General features: G+C 41.2%; 1 long non-coding RNA gene across 1 annotated transcript in view; it reads left to right on the forward strand.

Moving 5' to 3' along the window:
- The first annotated feature begins 1,820 nt into the window (after positions 1–1,820).
- LOC122459031 overlaps positions 1,821–12,867 on the forward strand; it is a 68,122-nt gene continuing 57,075 nt past the window's right edge. Inside the window, exon 1 of the long non-coding RNA XR_006279450.1 lies at positions 1,821–1,939. This is a non-coding gene — a long non-coding RNA (uncharacterized LOC122459031). The remainder of the gene's footprint in view (positions 1,940–12,867) is intronic.

Raw genomic sequence — 12,867 nt, forward strand, 5'->3', positions numbered from 1 at the left:
ATTGTGAGGCCACCCATTGTTCACCTTGCTATTTACACGTGAGAAGAAAGAGAAGATAGGAGAGCGCCTATTCACCCTTTCTCTTAATACTAGAGCAAGGGATACTCAATGAACTTGAAAGGCAACAAACTTAGAACTGATACAAAAGAAACACTTTGTTACAAAACTCATATTTAACCTGTGGAACTCACTGTCACAAGATACTATTTAGGCCAAGAATTCAAAACAGGATTAGAGTTTTCTATGAATAATGACCCTATCCAGTTACATTAGACAGAATAAAAATGTACAAGGCATATAAACCTGCATGCCTTAGAGAAAAAGTGAACCATTAACTACCTGGGGTTTGGAAGAAACTTTCTCTACGGATAGCTTGCACCATAATTATCCTTTATGGGATTTCTTGTGGCCTCTCTGAGACATCTGGTACTTACCATTGGTTTTATCCAGTCAGGAAACACCATTTCCTATGGGTAATGAATATTCAGTATGAATCTGAAAAATTCATAGCTGTATATGGAGGAGAGTTGCTTTATTGTAGTATATTTTTAAAATCCCTTCTCCCCCAAACCTGTGAATGTTTCTTCAAACTGGGTTGCATTATCACTAGTGATGGGTGAACCTCAAAGGGTTTGGGTGCAGCTCTGTAGTTTTGCTCTGCCAGGAGGATTAGCTCTTTATTTCTTTCAGTTTGGGTTTGCTCACGTCTGGTGAGTTTCACTTTGGCTTTGAAATAACTGCCAAATTCAGCTGAAACAGCCATGTTTACCTAGTTTTGAACAGAACCGACAACTAGAAGGAGGAAGGGAACATCTGCAAAACTAGATGAATCTTCCAACAAATTTGAATAAAGGTATCTGAGCCTCTTTGGGCTGGAAATTGGTTGGGAAAGATCAAGTTTCCTTGTGAGATTCCCAGTAATCCCTTGTCTAAATTGCAAACAGTTTTTTAGAAAAATTTTGCTATCTCTGTATCTAGCTGAATAACAGGGGAAGTGCAGAGTGGTATGAAAATTAAAGAAACACAAGATTAATGGAACTTCTCCAAATCTCCTGAAAAGATTCCAATTCTATTGTATGGACATTTGTAAATTATGTCTAATTTTATCTGAAAGACCTCTGTTGACTATACTGAGCTTTGGAATAGGCCCTAAAACGATACAACCAACACGACCAAATGTTTACACCTTGCAAAAGATTCAGTGATCCTTGTGCTGGATACCTGAGTTGTACATAAAGTCTGTCTGTGCCCAGTGTTCTTGAGCAATCACCTCTTACCCTTTATCTTGCCTGAGACAATTCTGGTCAGTCAGGGCAGGCCTGTTCTCACTGACTGGCATTGGTGGGGTTAGGCTGACAACAGGATTTTAGTGGACAAATATCCTTATTTATGAACCTTGGTCTCAGACAAGTTTCATCACTGTCTCTTGTTGGCTGTCTATAGAGGGTGCTGCAAGTCCCATTTATTTCAGCAGACTTATCCTCAACCCTGTTTTAGCTACCTCCTCGCTTTCTTGTTTTACTGTTTGCCACCCCCTTCCCTTCCTTATTCTTTTTATTAGTAGGAACTGGTCTCTTAGTTTTCATGTTTTGTATTGGGTTTATGGGATGGTGTTCAGATGCCCTTTGATTAAACCCTTTGGGCCAGAGCTTCAGCTGGTGCAAATCGGTATGCGCTCCATTGCCGTCAGTGGAGCTACTCCAATTTACAACAGCTGAGGATCTGCCTTTTTAATTCCATTAAATACAATTATATGCATGCAGTGTTTAAAAACTCTTGCTGGCAAAGTGCATCTCTTCCAGCACTGGAAATATGCATTTATTGTGGAACTGGTCTCGCAGTAACAGCAACAGTAAGGAGAGTTTTGAATTCCTTGTAGACACTGGAAGCATAAGGAGCGCGTATTGAACTAGGAGAACTGCTCCACCTCATATGGCAAGTATGTGCAATAGTGTCATTTTGTAACAAAACTCATGTTTGGTGTAATTGGTGGAGGTGGCATTTTCAGCCAATGGAGGAATGGGGTCCAGAACAAAGGGTGATGTGAGCACACGTTAGAGCCAGTGGATCTAGCAAATGTGGCAGATGGAGCGACTGAATATAGTGGATTCACCAGTGTAACTGGCAGAAGTGACAGCCTCTTCACAGAGAAATTTACAATGCAGGACTGATAGTGCTAGTGATTGTTACTGTTATAGTTTTGTTGAAAATGTGCTGAGTGCAGTACAGATTGTAGAAATAAGACTTGGGTCCAATCCCAATAGCCTCCTTTCTAATCTAGCAAGCAAGATTCATTCCTCTCTTTTGTTCCTTACTCCGTTGCCTGCATGATGCTGTCACACTGGTCATTATGTGATCCCGATGGTTTGACACAACTAGGGTGACCAGACAGCAAATGTGAAAAATCGGGACGGGGGTGGGGGTAATCGGAGCCTATATCAGAAAAAGACCCAAAAATTGGGACTGTCCCTATAAAATCAGGACATCTGGTCACCCTAGACACAACACAGTCCTGCCTTGTAGGCTGTTCTGCACATTCATATTGCTCTGCATGAAAAGAGCTTTTGGACATCCGCTCTGAATCTTTCTTTCATTTCAATGTATGCCCCTTGTCATTTTGTTTTGAGTTATAAATAACTTCTTGGATTGGATTGATGCTGCCTATAATTCTAGCATTTAGAGGCTGGATTGTCCCCTTCACTCCTGTGAATGGAGGGGACAGAAATCCAGTGCCTTCCTCTTGTAAGGCATGAAAGATGGGGAGCTGCATATCTGCAGTATTGTTCCCCTTCATGAGAATCTTGTGGAAGCCTCTCTGTCTTGCGGTGTCCTGAGGAAGAAGGTCTGCAGGTTTTGGTGCGGGCATATAGGGCTGGGATTGGGGACTAGCCATCCTTCATTGCATCATGTGACCCTGCAGATTCCTGATCAGAAATCTTAGTGGGAACTAATAATGCTTCAAATGTGTTTCAGTGTGGGAGAGAATGCTTGGGCCTTCTATTACAGCATTACCCAGAAAGGATCCATCCGGTTTACCCAATCTAATCTATTTTGGTTCTTATCCCATACCCATCACTGTGATATTGGGACAGCTTACACAAGACGATGCCTGTATATCTCTCCTCCTCTCTCTGCTCTGCATGCAGTTTATGTTTTAAGTGTGGTTTTGGTGGGGCTACTGTGGAAAGACTTGGTCAAAGAAGTGCATCTGTGACACTGCAACCCATATTCTTCACAGTGATATTATGATGCTAGGATTGTAACATAATTGTATTGTATGCAAAATAAGTCATGTGAGGTGTCATTGGAAAAGTTATGATTTTCTGAATATTATTAGCCTATTTATATGTATGTATCATTATTGTATCTGAAGTTATTAATATTGACTATGTATCCATATTTCACATGTAGTAATGCCCACATAAGATGCTTTCAGTCTAGCTAGTGTGTGGGGAAGGGCCTATTCAGGGCAATGGGCCATTAGGAAAAAACAATAGGCCTTAGCAGAAGCTTATCTCCCACCTGGGGATCCTTCCTGTGAACACTATAGACAGCCTCCAAGTAATAATTACTATGACTCTACAAGGATATGTGATGATACCACATGTCACTTGACTCCATCTTGGGATGTCAGTATTTTTCCACAGACTGGGCTGGGAACTAAGCCCCAAGCCGAAGCCAGGGCTGTAACCTGAGCCATGCTGCCAAGGGCTGAAGTCTAAACCAGCCCTGGCAACCCCAATAAAATGGGATCATGACCCACTTTAAGGTCCTAACCCACAGTTTGAGAACCGCTGGCTTACACTGTACACTTCCCTGTGCAGCGCAAGATGGTATGATTTTGGGTTTATACTCCAGAGGTGGGTGTGAGCTTGGGTAGCTGAGAGTTGCCTTAGCTGTAGCCTCCCTATGCAGGGGCTGGTCAGAGAGCCTGCATGTAACTGCAGCTGGGTATGTCACTACCTGTATGTATGCTGGTGAAAGTGCAGACTGGAGGGCTGTGCAGCTTGTCACAGCAGCACAGTGTGAGAGGGAGCCCAGGCTAGAGGGTCAGAGGGCTCAGTGGTACCCCAGTTCCAGGTGGCACCCTGGGGGGAACCCGTGACAGCATTGTCCCACACTTTTATGACAAAGCATGGATTCTATTGCTAACTATGTTGTTATCCATAGGGTGGGAGAATCTTGTATTTCTTGGCTCTGAAGTTGCATCTGTGCATTTTCAAATTTGGCCTGTAGCCTCCTTTCTCCCCACCCTAAAAAAGAGCTGCAGGAGCTGGAGAAGAAACCCATCTGAATGGAAATGGTGAGCTACTCTGACAAAAACGGAAAGAGGTGCCAGCAGAGACTTTTGTGAGAGGCTAATGGAGGGTGAAGGAAGGAAGAAGGAAGAGGAAGAGCAATTCTGCTTTCTATATTCGCCTCCCACCCAAGATCTTCCCAGCCTCCCAAAAGAGTGAGAGAGTGGAAGGGACCATTTTTACTTGTCTGTATTATGGTAGTACCCACAGGCACAGGCACTGTTCTGGGAATAGGAAGACACAGTCTCTGCCTCAAAAACATTACAGCTTAAGAGCTTGTCTACACACAGTTTATGTACCACTATAACTATATAGTTTAGAACCAGATATAATTAAAGCAGTACAAGTCCCTAGTGTGGCTGCAACTATACTGGTATAAAGATGCTTATTGTATAAACTTAATAATGCTTTTTACTTCTCTGGAGTATTGAGGATACAGTCACTAATATTGTACACTACTCAGATCCAAAGCCTAGTGAAGTCAGTGGAAAGACTCTACAACCTCGAGGCTCTTGGTCAGGCACATGCTGCGTTGATGAGGTATATATAATCACCTAGATGGATAGATACTGTGGTTGCTAAAGGTTCTAGTGGTTGCGGAAGATTCCGGATCTTGCCTGCTTTCATACAGTTGTTTCTGTAATGTTAGAATAGGAAAACTTACAGGAAACCTAGGGAAAACATTAAAAAGTTACTGTTTCAGAGAGCTGAGATCCCAAGGCGTTATAGTGAATAAAGTGTGATTTTCTTGTGTGCCAGTGTTGGCTAAGGCGAAGCTGAGCAGTTCTTGAGAATATGGTCAGCCCAAGTCAGGCTAATGTCAACAAAAGGGATCATGGATAAGCTGTATGGTCCATGCCTGGCATGTGGATAAATGGCATCGCTAGTTTAATATTAAATAATATTTAATTTAATATTAAAGATAATCAATCATAGTACATATTTGGTCTCAAAAAAGATCAGTGGCTGGTTGGTGGCATGGCAACAACCCATCACCCAGCCATGCAGGCAACTTGGGCATAAGGGAAAAGGGTACATTGCCTCTAGGAAATTAAAAATGGTAACTGCAGCATACATAGGAAATATCTGATTACACCTGTCGCTGCCCAACGACGTGGGAAAATTTCTTCTATGAGTGTCAAATAGCACTTTTCTCCTGATAGATTTTATAGGAGGATGGAAAAAGGCTGGCAGCTTCTGAAATGTACTCACAATAAAGGCAGTGGCCTAAATATCACTTTTCTATGCTCTGGTGACTGCAATGTAGGAGACTGATCATTTAAAATTTGGGGTGTGATTCCCCTGTCTCACTAATGTAAATTTGTTCTAACTGAAAGGAGAACCAGGACCTCTGATTTTAAATACAAAAGATTTGTAGGGAGGGTTAGCTCAGTGGTTTGAGCATTGGCCACCTAAACCCAGGGTTGTGAGTTCAATCTTTGAGGGGGCCATTTGGGATCTGGGGCAAAAATTGGGGATTGGTCTTGCTTTGAGCAGGGGGTTGGACTAGATGATCTCCTGAGGACCCTTCCAACCCTGGTATTCTATGATTCTTGCTGAGTGTATGATAAAATGATTTCTCTCACCCAGGAAATTCTTCTAATCAAAATATTGTCCTGGAGAAAATTAGATGCAACTTTCTTTCCTCCTTCTGCACCCCAGGCTTAGAAGGTGAAGCATCAGGTGTGTCAGCCAAGGGCCTGGGTGTCATGGGAAATTAATCGCTTATCTTTGAACAACTAGGCAATTATTCATTGTGTGTGATTTGGCTGGATAGGTTACCACATGACTGTAAGTTCTTGGGGGAGGGACTGAGCCTTTTTTTGTGGGGGGCATCTGTATAGTGCTATGTACTGTGCGTGTGTGATTGGGCATATAGGCCCTACACTGGCAAGGAGTAGGTTAATGAGGGCCTTTGACCCCAGTTAGCCCCACCCTGCTACAGCTGCAGCAGATCTCAAGTGTGTAGAGGGGAGTTAAAAGGAGAAGGCCTAGCACAGTTCAGGACTGACTGGGAAGGAGAGGAGAGTTCTGCTTCTCTCTCAGTGAGAGATACCTGGTTATAGCCAAGACTCGAAGACAGCTTGCTGGCTGGCCTAGTCTCCTGGTGCATAGGATGTTCGGGTGCAGGGAGACCAACCAAAGAAGTGGCTATTTGAAGACAGGCCCTTAGCAGAAGGGTGGGGTCTCACTGAAGACATATTGGAGGACTCTGTTTTGAGTTCTTAATTTTCTTGTACTTTTGGACTTTTTGAATACCGTGGAAAGGGTGGGACTGATATGTCTTAGCTGGAGGGCTGAAGCACCAGTGGATTGGACAGAGGTGGGGATTGGCCACTGGAGACCCTGAAACAGGATAAGCAGTGCCACACTGCACCATGAGGAGTACCATAGAGACAGGCCCTGTCACAGAATGCTAGTAGAAACAAATAATAAAGTAACCTCTGAGAGCCAGGACCCGTGAGATATGGCAGTGGAATGATTAGGGGGAAGCTAGTTCAGGCAGCTTAATCTATTTGTATGTCAGTTCCTCAGGAATGAACAAATCTATAACTTTTGGTTACACAACAGAAAAAATGTGACCTTTCCTCCCTGGAATGGGGAGGGATCCTCTGCATGTCAGAAAGCTGGAGTTCTTAATTGTATGTGTAGTTGTTTGGAAGCGCTGGGGAAATTTGACAGGAGAGCAGGGGATGATCTGTAGATATCTTAGTCTAAAAAAGAATTGCAGCTACTTCAAATAATGATATGAGAAGAACTAATAGCTATGACCCGGGTAAATGTAAGAACATGCAAAGTTCAAGCTGATTAGGAGGATATGCAGCTATATCTCTATAGGAGAATAACTATGACACACTCAGAAGTATTATGGGACTTATTAGGTGTCTGCCCAATTTATCTTGGTCTGTTTTTACAATTACCAGTGAGAGATTTATGGAAAATGTGAGATATGCCTTCTGAAGTTTATCTGTCCTAGGTCCCATTTCAAATTAATTGCCAGCATTTACTGGAGAAATTCCCTTTATGAATCTCCTTTGTAAAGAAACATGAAAATTGTATATTTTCTTTTGAATATGTCCATTTTAGTCATACTAGATACAGAAGTGGATTTTTATCAGTTTATGAGCAAATTTTTATTTTGATCACTCTGGATACAGAAGTGCAGACTAGGGGAGTCACTAGAACCCCCATAATGTGACCATGGTGTGTGTGTAAGTAAGTTAATGAGTGGAGGTCAGCTAGAGAGCTCTGACCAAAGAGCAGAGCAATAGTAAAACATATCACCAGACAGCATGTATTATCTCCAAATTCAGACAGATAGCGACATCAGCTTGCATGAGAGCCATAACATTTGTCACAACCAAGTATGGGATATTCCCTTTGACTTACCTACTGTGAGGTGAAAAATCCCATGAGAAGGTAGTGTCTAAGGTAGCCAGGACCCCAGGCTTTCAGGTTAACATCCGCATCTTGCCCTACACCCAGTGAGTGAGTGTAAACTACAGACCACTGGTGTAACGTGCTCTCTCTCAGATGCACTGCTAGAACATCAGCCTCTTTCTGCTCTTGGTGTGCAGGTTTTTAAAAAATGTTGTTGTTCTAAATGGACATCATTATATTAATATAACCTAAAATAAAAAGATACCTTGCTTAAAAAGGATACAAACCTGTTCCTTGATGTTTCTACATGTCTGCCCAGAGTAGTGTAAGAACATAAGTCCATCTGTGTAGATGAAGTTAACGTGCAAGAGTTAAGCAAAATTAATAAGACCATGTCACTAGACTGTAGTCTCTTATTTTCACCATGTGACCTGATCCACTGCTAATAGCTACATCCACTATTAACAGCTATTTTAGCTACTTTTTAAGTCACCTCATTGCTGTCTGTCTTATAAATGACAGGTTTCAGAGTAGCAGCCGTAATGCATCCGATGAAGTGAGCTGTAGCTCACGAAAGCTTATGCTCTAATAAATTTGTTAGTCTCTAAGGTGCCACGGGTACTCCTTTTCTTTTTGTCTTATAAATGAATTGGTGTATGTGAGGCATGGGAGTGCTGTCTGAAACAGTGGTGTGTATTCATCCCAACTCGCTGATTTTTTTTCACTTCTGTCATGTTGTTTTGCTTCCTATTCTTATCTTTAATTATGAAAGAACTCTCTCTCTAGAGTAAGGCTTTGCTCACACTGCTGTCGATTCCTTTTGTTTGTGCCATTCAGCTATTTATTTATACAATTTCCCTTAATCTATTCTTGTGCATCTCTTCATTTCTTATGCTCACATTTCTGTTTAAGAGACTCCTTGACATCATCATCCTTCTTTTTCTTTCAGGATGTCAATGCCTTTTTCATTTTCCTATCCCTTCCTTCCCAGTGTAAAATCCAAGATTCTTCCATTCACTTTCCCTGTTTGTGTATTATCGTGTTACTTTCTTGAACTGTCTCTTCCTCGTTATGCTTATATGTGGTTGATTATACACTACTTTTGGTTTTTAGATCTTGTTTCTTCATAGCTTGGATTTTCACTTTTGGTTACAATTACTTTAGTTATTGATCAGTATCTTCACCTTTATAAGATACAGGTCTTAATCTCCTCTTAGTTGCGTTGATATAATTCCAGATTAATTCCACTGATTTCACTGAAATTACTCTTAATTTAGTCTCTTGCAGTAATGTGGCCCTGTGATGATGGAATTTAACATGGTCCAACTACCCAATTTGTATGAACTTGTTTTCCTTTATTTCTGAATTCTTGCACATATTTGTGACTGCATCAAATGCCCTCCATGTTCAGACTGTTATTGATACCGAAATGTGTGAAATTTCTCCAGTGTCGTTCATGTCCCTATACTGCCTGGTGCTCAGCACCCACCTTACGTGTTTTTTTGTTTTAGAATGTCACACGACTTGTTTAATGTTCTTTGTGAGTTTGCTGTCTCATGCTAGGGTTTACTGACACGACTAGAAAATGATGCTGCCTGCATATCTACAGAATAGATGCTATAGCATGGGCAGTGGTAGCATCACAGGTTCATCCAGATGCCTCAATTCTGACCTGTTTCAGTGAGTTGGCTGTTCATTGTCCATGTTCATAGAGTTGGTGAGCTTTCTGCTGGAAGGGCAAGGATGTCAATTACATGATGTTTTTTGAGCTGGTCCCCGGGACCTGACTAAGAGCACTGACTCACAAATATTAAACTAGGTATTAACATCATGTGATTGCATGGAAATGTCCCCAACCTTCCCTACATTATATGGTTAAGTAGTTTATTTAATTGTCAATGCCATTTATCTGGGCCTAAAACATTAGATGATTGTTGCCCTACTGTGGCATGTGACAAACCGTGTTATACCCTGGGATAAAGCATGCCCCCATCACAATCAGGAGAAGACTAATGAGCTCCTCTGGGTTAAACCAGTACTAAATAACCAGCTGGAGGACCAAGCTTAAAAAGGAGAGTTTGATGCAGGAAAGAGTGGCAACCAGGAGGAAAGCTTTCCTCAGGAGGAAAGCTGACTTGCTACAGAGTTGCTGAGAGAAAAACAGCTAAGTTGACGAGCCTCCACCACCCACAAGAACTTAATAGACCTGGGACAAAATTATCACTATGGGACAGGGGTTAAAGACCCCTGTGCTGGACCCTCCATAAACAAACTACACTTTTATAAGAGACTCAGAGAGTGAACATTTCCTTAAGTGGAAGATCGCCCCACTCCCCACCACACACCTGAGAACTGGAGAGGATGGAGTAAGGTTCCCAAGTGGGGAAAGGACTCTGGAAGGCGAATAGACTCTGAAGCTGCCCCAATGTGACTCTCAGAAAAAGGCCTAGCCTATCACATGCTCTCATTCACGGGGCTCTGTGTCTCTCTGCTTTTGTCATTTCATCCATGTCTGATTTTCATGCCAAATGAATAATTAAAGTTAGTGTTGTAGCTGGAGTCATGAGAAATCTCGCTGGAGACAGATTTTGGAATGATGGATATCTGCTGTGTGACTGAAGGGATTAATGTTGTTCTATAACTAAAGGAACATAAATGCGGGTCTGATTGTGATCGAAAGCACTCCTGTATTCACACCTGATGCTCTATTGTAATAATCTTTGTCAAAAATATGCCTTCTGACGTATCATTTGAAAACTAATAATTCTCTGGTTAATAATATCATGGTGAAATATATGAAGCAGTATTATGTGTAAAGTTATGAAATCCTCATGTATGATGTTATTAGCACATGTTCAAAACTACACAGCCCTGCTTGGGCAAAAGTTATTAAACAGGTCTATCCTAAACAAAGGAATATGTGTTTTACCTCAGTTTACATATAAGTAGCAAACAGGGTCATCAAGACAGCAGTAGGAGGAAATGGCAGGAGACAAAGCAAATTTACATTTCAGCAAACACAAGTGAGGGAAGAAAGAGCATGAAGGCTCCTTCATCACCAGATTCCATATTGCCTTCTTTACTGCTTGTATAAACTTTACTTTGAAAGGTAACCCTCAGAAGAATCCACTTCAAAGGTTCACTGGACTATAATAGAAAGGGCCAGAGAACTCCAATATCTCCCTTTCACCTAAGAAGACACAGGAATCAGTGCCCTCAGGCTTCTGGAAGAGATCCTGACCAAGGAAAGTGTCAATTACCATGTTGCTGGAAGACTCTGGGGAGCAAGGCCGTCTTAAAAAAAGCCTTGAACTGAAACTTGGTAGATAAAGTTTTAGACTTCTAGACAGGTGTTTTCACTTTTATTTGCTTATAACCATTTCTAACTTTATTTCTTATACTTGAGTTTACCTAAAGTTCTATCTTCTTTTGTTTTGTTATATTTTTTAATCAAAACCAACCCAGTGCTGCGTTTAAAGTGAACTGTTTGGTAACTTCAGTTAAAGTAGCAAACTATTGAATATCGACCCTTTACAGGGGCGATTAACCTTGACTATTTGAACTGTCCAGGAGAGGGTTGGACAATGCAGAACACACTTTTGGGGAAAATTCGGGATTGAGAGTATGTTGGGGTCACTCTGCAAGTAGTAACCAAGGCTGATGGAAGGCAGAGTATGACTGGTGTGTTGCTGCAGATTGCTGGGGTGAGAGCTGTTGGACCAGGGCTGCAGCTATATATGGACATTCAGGGTCTGACCTGCATGCTGGTAGGCTGTGAGCGGCCCAGGCTGGGAGCTACAAGAGCAAAGCATTCTGAAGTACCCAAGGTTGAGGGATGGATGGTGACACAACTCCTTACTTGTCTGAATTGCAACCCAGAACGTGACATTGATATATGTGACTGCTGATTCCAGGAGTGAGAGCTATGACTGCTAAATAAAAATAAATTTGAAAAAAAAAATGCTGGGGGAAGAGAGGAGATTTTTTTCATCTCCATCTTCTGGCATCACCCAGTCACATGCAAGCACAGAGCAGACAAGAAGGTAATAATTACCCCAAGAAAAACTTCTACTTGCAATATAGATCTATGAATAGTTTCTGGATGAAACTGTCACTATCCACTTGGTTGCTCCATGTAAATGGAGTCTTTTCGCACTTGGCCATTTGTAAAAATGCATGAATCCACAGTTGAATACATAGGCACTGATTTTCAAAAAGTGCTCAGCACCCATAACATTGGAATCAAGGAGAGCTGCAAGTGCTTAGCATCTCTGTGAACCAGACTCTGATACAGTTCCTTCCGAACTCCAGTTGGGAGCATGCTGGACTGACATATTGACTGTCCTGGGGAAGGCAGTGCTCCATGAACTTCTCTTAGAGTCGGGTGAAGGGGCCTGACCTCTCTGGTGGAGGCCAAACCACCAGTAGGGCTGTTCAAAACATTTTTCACAGAACAGTTTTCTGTTGGAAACTTCAGTTTTGTCAAAATTTAAATGTTTTGCAAGATTTTGTAGACATTTTCCACAGAAAAATGTCAAAACGAGTCATTTCAGGTTTCTTGTCTTTTTGATATAAACATATTTCATTTTGATAGCGTAAAATGTTTTGTTTCAACATTATCATTTTTCACTTTGACTTGTATGTTATAATAAACTTAATATTATGATTATATATAATATTGTTTCTATATAATCACAATGAAAGGTTTTTACATTATCACAACATTTTAATGGTTCCAAATAATTTTTTTTCAAAATTTCTATTCTGAAATATTTTGACATTTCAACTTTTTGTTCCAGTTCAGAACAAGAACATATATCAAAAAGTTGAAATTTCCTGCAGAATGCAAAGGCTGCTTTCCAAACAGCTGTATCTACTAGCCCCTGCTCATTGATCATTCATGCGCTGTGCCTATTTTGTCTTGCAGAAAAGATCGGTGTCTGCCCATGTGACTTTTTAAAATTGAATCGAGATAGTAATACTTAAACATTCATTTAAATTTAATTCTGAAAGAAAAGTATTTTAGTGGTTGTTTGCAGTTGTTATGTTATGAGATAATATATGGAATAGCTTCCATACAATTGTATGTACAGACCTTAATTGCTTTTAAGAATCCTCTGTGCTGTGCTGGCATGTGTCAAATACTCTTAAATGTATCAAATAAGCACCAGCTTTTCAAAATAGCTCA

Source organism: Dermochelys coriacea, chromosome 2, assembly GCF_009764565.3.
Source record: "Dermochelys coriacea isolate rDerCor1 chromosome 2, rDerCor1.pri.v4, whole genome shotgun sequence".
NCBI classification, from domain to species: Eukaryota; Metazoa; Chordata; order Testudines; family Dermochelyidae; genus Dermochelys; species Dermochelys coriacea.